The 6,556-nt window shown below is 37.0% G+C and overlaps 1 long non-coding RNA gene across 1 annotated transcript; it reads right to left on the bottom strand.

Moving 5' to 3' along the window:
• Positions 1-339: 339 nt before the first annotated feature.
• Positions 340-1,724, bottom strand: LOC134851822 (uncharacterized). The gene is made up of 3 exons (XR_010164258.1): positions 1,464-1,724; positions 884-1,134; positions 340-648 (listed from the first exon to the last, which is right to left on the bottom strand). It is a non-coding gene; the product is annotated as an uncharacterized LOC134851822 (long non-coding RNA).
• Between the last annotated feature and the right edge of the window lie 4,832 nt (positions 1,725-6,556).

The following is a 6,556-nucleotide window of genomic DNA, read 5'->3' on the forward strand; positions in this document are numbered from 1 at the left end:
TGCGAGAATTCAAAATAGATATTCCGGTACTTTCTTCGAAAGTTGGAACAAAAACTACTTTACAGCTGTACAGTTGCGATGCCTCAAAAAACCGCAAAGATCCTCAAAGTTCAACTAGTTTTCAATCTAAGTAAGAATATATCTCGAAAATTTACATGAAGTTTATTAAATATTTTTAGAAAAGATTAATGTCAAATCAAAAGGCAGATCTTGTTTTCTAATTCTTCCCCTATTACAAAAAGTCTAACTTGGTAACAACATACAAAATTCAAATATGCTCAACTGTTGAATTAGGTCTTTATATGGTTGGCAATTATTTACAAGATAACAATAGTGGAAAATAGTTGACAAGATCCCAAAATGATGTTAAAAAAAAACGAATAAACCTTCCAATTGCTTTTTAAAAAAATCTGTCTTTCTGTACCATAAATGTTTTTCCAAGTTTTCTCTTCTTTTTTGGGTGAAAATTTACATCAGCTACAGCTGCTTAGTTTACACTTTTGAATCAATCTCTATGATTTCCGCTTTCATCTGGAGTTTTTCCTTCTGGCGTTCTAAGATTCTGGTCATCGTTGTCTCCATCTCTAGCTCTTTGTTATTTTTCTCCACATCTGGTTTGATATAGCACACATACACTCCCCAGATTACCTGGAGGGGTCTTTTTACTCAAACGGCCAGCATTATTGAGTCTATGAGAAGAACACTCCCCCCTCCCTATCTCAAAATTGTACATTTTTTCGCATCTCTTTTTTTCTATATTTAGTTGATTCGAGCAATGAGTTAGCATATTACTTGATCAACCAATCACGTGCGAGCACTTTCATTTCTGAATTCTAGTTTTCAGAAATGGAAAATTGGGCCGTTTTAGTAAAAAGACCCTCACCTTGAGTAGCGTAAGTCCGAAACTGCAACAAAATATAGAAAACACTATCCACGGTAACGAATTGTCCAGGTCTTGCTCCAAAGTATTAATTGCAGGGTAGGTAAGGATTGCATCTCGTATTTCTGGTGACAAGTTCTCAAAGCCGCTGAAATTGTTAAAATTTCCTGAAAGTTCCTTAGATTTGTTGGAGTTTGTTGGCCTCGTTTTGGATGTGAGCTCATATTCGCTGATCGAGTTATTGGCCAATTGATCTAAAATGCGTGATGCTTGATAGAAAAATCTGTACTAGAATCAACAGACATGTAAATTGATTGAAAGTACGTTTTAGTCCCATGCTCCTTAGTTCGAGCTCGAGTCGGGCTAAAGGTAGCGGAAAAAATTTCCTCTAATGAATTTTTTATCAAAATTTCTCCATGAGGCAAAATGTAAGGGCAAAAATTCTGATAATCTCATTAAAAAAAAATAATGTCCGGAGTTTTGTCCTATTTTTGCACTACCATTAGCATAATTTTTTTAAAAAATCAATTTTTTTTTTTCAGAAAAGGTAAAAATAATTTTGATGTTCTATATATTAACTCACCAACGACATGTTTCATTATATTCTCAGCGTTGTAATGTACAAAAAGGGCTGACTTAATAGAAGTCAGCTCTACGTAAGCCGGGACAACATAAGTAGCAAGAAACTTCATAATGGTAAAACCTGTAATGATGAAAAATACACTAATCACGATTCCCAGTTTTAGCATATTTTTCTTCTGTTTCAGCGAAAGCGCCATTTGAACTATATAAACAAAAACGACAATTTATCTAAATGGAAAAATAATAGCTATATAGGTTACAATGTTCTAATATGCGCAATTTTGTGTAATAAAAGCCAATGGAGCGTTTGAGCACATGGTATATTAGAGCTCTTTCAATCAATAATCAATTAAAACGTCGAACGTTTAAATTATAGCAAAAATTATGGGAGGTTTTGGAAAGAAATCTCTCCTTTAGCGTCTATACTTTTACAATTATTATCATTTTAACGTCGCACAAAAGGTGATAATTGAGCCTGACACTATTCAAATAACCCAAATAAATGGTTTATATAAAAAAACGGGCCAGGTTAACATCCTACTCCCACCTCCCAAAAGCAGTTTAGAAGGGTAGGATGAAAACTTGGTTCGCATTTTCAACCAATCGGGAATCTAGTCAATTTGAAAATCTTGCCAAAGTCATGAAGAATCTCGAAGCTTTATCAAAGATAGCAAACAACCTTTGAAAAACTTTATAAGACTTTTAACCGTCCAAAAATCATGAACACATCCCCAGATTCCTGTATGATGGGTCTGCAGCCCACCAAGCAAATTTGAAATTTTCTTCAATTCTTGGAAAGATCTACAAGATTCTTCAAAATTTTTTGAAGATTCTTCAAGATTACTTACGTTCGTTAAGATATTAGTTTAAAATTATCATAATCAATTTTGCAAATTTTATTCAGAGAAAAAGTTTAAGCAAAAAAGAGATATCACTAAAAAAACCTGAAACAAAGCTTACCACAGGTTTGCGCTTAAATTAATAACGTCATCAATGGCGCGAAAGTTACGACGCTAAAATTAAATTTTCTTAGACAAAAACCCTTGAAATTACTGGTTTGTCCGATTAAGGTCAGTTTGCCATCAAAAACGTTTACAGATTTTTGAGGTTGTTGAGAACGTTTTGTTATCATGTTAACCGGAAAAAGTTGAACTTATTTTTTCAGATAGAGTTTATTTCATGTTTACCTGTTTGAAGTTGCCCGAAAGTGTCCCAATTGGCCGAAAGTGTCCAATTTGCCGAAACTTGTCCGAATCTGACCAATTGGCCGAAAGTGTGCAATTAGCCGAAACTTGCCCGAGTGTGACCCAGTTGGCCAAAAGTGTGCAACCAGCCGAAAATTGCCCGAAAAAAAAATGAACTGAACTGAGCTAAATCAGAGTTTTCAATTATAAACAAACTTATATTTTCAAAACTTTTATGATTTATTCTTCGGTATAAGGCTAACTTTTTGATTGAGAATGATTCACTTAAAATCAATTAATTAAACGCAAAAAATGCAAACGTCAAAAAAATTGCAAAAGTCAAAAAAAAGTGAAAGTGAACGTCGCTTTTGGACTAGTACGATAAACTGGTTCCAAATCTGCATTTTCATTTCGGAAAAATGCCGACAATTAATCAAGAATCCGCCATCTGTAGCAAGTCTGTTTCACGATCAAGAAGTAAAATTACTTAAGCGCTGAAGATGCAAACGTCAAAAATTTATGAACAGGTGATAGTCAACGTCTAATTTATCATGAATGATATCAATAGTAACGTTTTTAGTACAATAACTGGGGAAGCTCAAATGTTTTTTAATTTTTGTTTTTCATATGAAAATTTTTCTTTGAACTTACTCATTTAGTTTCAGTGAAACTCTGAGATCAGATTCTAGTTGACTGATTTGTTAACTAGCTACACCGAACGTAAATACTTCCGTTTTGATTTCTCATTGATGAAAAAAGCAACCGAACGAAACATTGCATAACTTTTTAAAATTAATTTAGTTCAGTTTTCGGGAAATTTCAAAATGAGCCGAAATTTCTCAGTCACTTTTCAACAATTTTTCTTGAACTTTTTGAGATTATTGAGAACGTTTTGATATCATGTTAACAGGAAAAAATTGAACTTATTTTTTCAGTTAATGTTTGTTTCATGTTTATCTGTTTGAAGTTGCCCGAAAGTGTCCCAATTGGCCGAAAGTGTCCAATTAGCCGAAAATTGTCCAAACCTGACCCAATTAGCCGAAAATTGCCCAAAAAGTCCCAATTGGCCGAAAGTTTCCAAAACGAACCAATTGTCAGAAACGACCCAATCAGCATAATCGAACCATTTGGCCGAAACGACTCAATTGGCCGAAACGACCCAGTTGGCCGAAACGACCCAGTTGGTCGAAGCGACCCCGTTGGCCGAAACGACCCAGTTGGTCGTAGCGACTTATGGCCGAAACGACCCAATTCGACAAAACAACCCAATTGGCCGCAACGACCCAGTTGGCCGAAACGACCCAGCTGTTCGAAACGACCCAGTTGGCCGTGGCAACCCAGTTGGCCGAAACGACCCAGTTAGCCAAAACGTTCGAGTTAGCCGAAGGCGAGGCCTTTTCAGGTATACTGACTGTGGATTTGGATCCAGTCAACCGGTTTTTTTTCGACACCCGAAGTTTTCTTTGGATTTTGGAATACCGGCGAACGCCTCTAAAAAACTTGTAAAACTAAAAAAACTAAAACTTTATTCATTTCTGCTAACTTGCTGATTTGATTCTTTAAAGTTTGATGCGAGGTTTTAAGATGGCAAAACCGTAGCCCCCAATTTTTCTCGATACCAAAACCTGATCAGAAAATTTTCTTTGGTTTTTTGGGAAATTGATTTTTTACTCTTAAGTTCTTTCTAATGCGAACAAAAAACACGATGTTTTTCTCACTAGACTGGGCGACTTTATTACAATTGAGAGTTTTAACAGATACAGTAGCACTATCAAATGAAAGCAGTTACTTAATCGTGCTAATTTTTTTTTGTAATATTTTACTTAAACTTTGCTTGTAGCTTCTATTCATTCTCTTTAGTAATGCAGGAAAAAAATTGAACTGAACTGAGCTAAATCAAAATTTTCAATTGAAAAACTTGAAATTTCAAAACTTTTGTTACTAATTATTCGGTAAAAGGCTAAGTTTTTGATTGAGAATGATTAACAATTTCGTTTTTTAAAATGTCGTCCTTGAATAGAAACGAGAGAGTTGCAAGGTCTCTTTAGAATTGTGGTGAAGAATTTAACGAGCTACTCCTAGATACCGGAAGTTTCTTGGATAACCCACGGTGCGTTTCACTTATTTTAACTTGCTTGTCGGATAGGGTAACCATTAGCAAAACCAGTAATCAAAGGTCAAAAAAGGATACAAAATTTTTTTCAATAATATACTAGTCTCTAACCGCATTCACAACCTAGGTCGATCGACAATGAACCAAAACGGAGTGTGAAAGCACTTCAATCATTACCATCTAGTTTGGCCTTGACATACTAGATTGGTAGCACCGTTGAAATAATTCAGATCACTGCAGAAAGGGACGCGTCAGAGCCACCCAGATGGTCGACCACTTTAATCTAAGTTGCTTTATACGGCTAGTGAGGTACTCTTGTGCCCCTACTTTGAGAAAATTTAAAGGTTTTCCGACTAATTTTGCTTTTTTTCTTTCTCTCGAGTTAGGCGCTTAAAGTTTTCGCCCTTCTCTGAATCCGTTCCTGGTGCTCCCTCTTCCCAACTTATATTGTCGGTATGGAGATCTTTGATGACTTTTTGTGTCCTATCATAGTTGGATGCTGATACTGAATCCAGTAAGCGCTCTTCTTCAGTGTGTCTCCGTTCCGCTTGTTCCTGTCAAGTTGGTTTTCGGATGCCCTGCTGCTCCATCCCTGTGGTCAATACCATTGGTGTTTTATCTTGATTTTTTATTGAGCCTAATGCGATCATATTGATCGTGAAAGTAGTTTAAATGTTTCCCGCAAATAAAAAAGTCCGGGTTTTTGTATCGAAGAACTCTTCACTTAGCTTCGCTAAATTTTAACCTACCCGCGATGCCAGTCTCGACGCTGTCTCGCTTGTTTTATACCCTGTGTTCGGAGGGCGTGATATGGAGATTTTTTTTGGATGTGGGCGTCTGATCTTTGTTGTTTTTGATTCTTTTCTCTTCGATCTTGATGGGGCTGCTGTCGCAATTTGGCATGTTTGCATTTCGCCCTCCTCCTTTCTATGACGGATTTTTTTGTGCAACCTGTTATTTTCCCTAGAATATGCTCTTGTTGCCGCTTCACGACGGTTCCCGCCTTGTTCTGGGTTGCCGGGCTGAATTGTATCAATAGCTGAGCTTTACTGCATGGCGGTGCTTTTTTAATTGCCTAATGTTCCACAGAGAGAGCCGCTCTTTGGTTGAAGCCATAATTCCCAATTGCGAATGACCACTTGGTGGTTTCCAGGATTTTTCACCGTAGTCGTCGAATTCGTGGCTCGTAGAGTTATTGTGACTGTTGGCAACTCTGACCAATCCCCTTCTAGGTCCTTCTTCTTCGTCCCTGGAACGTCTCTATCCTCGTGTGTGTTGGATGGTTCGTCTATGTTCCTTGTTACCACAACAAACAGCAATTTTTCCATCCGTTTACTCGTTTTCTCATTCCGCCATTCCTTTTATTCTTCAATATCAATATGTGTGTCAGTGTGCCTTCTTTGCTCCTCTGCTATCAGCGGCGCTCCCAAGGTTTCCTTCCCCAAACAGGATTGAACAACTTTTTCCCAATTTAAGTTAAGCCAACTGGGTTTGGTACTTATGTTACGGCAAATCTGGTTTGCGTTTGAAATTCGCCTCGAGTGGCGTCAGCCTAATTGTTCTCTGTAGTTTTTGTTCTAATGGAGACTAACAGTTCGTACAGTGAGTGATTTAGTTTGAAGGATTTTTTGTCTTTCTTCATGCATCCGAAACAACGCTTCACTGTTTTTATCAATCGTTCCACCAATTCTTAAGTGCGGTGATTGATTGCTGGGCTACCGTGTGGTCAATTTAGTTGTGTTCGATGTGTTCGGCTATCGTTACCCTTGTTATACAGCAGGCTTAGTTAACTCGAAT

Source organism: Symsagittifera roscoffensis, chromosome 7 (assembly GCF_963678635.1).
Source record: "Symsagittifera roscoffensis chromosome 7, txSymRosc1.1, whole genome shotgun sequence".
Classification (NCBI taxonomy): Eukaryota; Metazoa; Xenacoelomorpha; order Acoela; family Convolutidae; genus Symsagittifera; species Symsagittifera roscoffensis.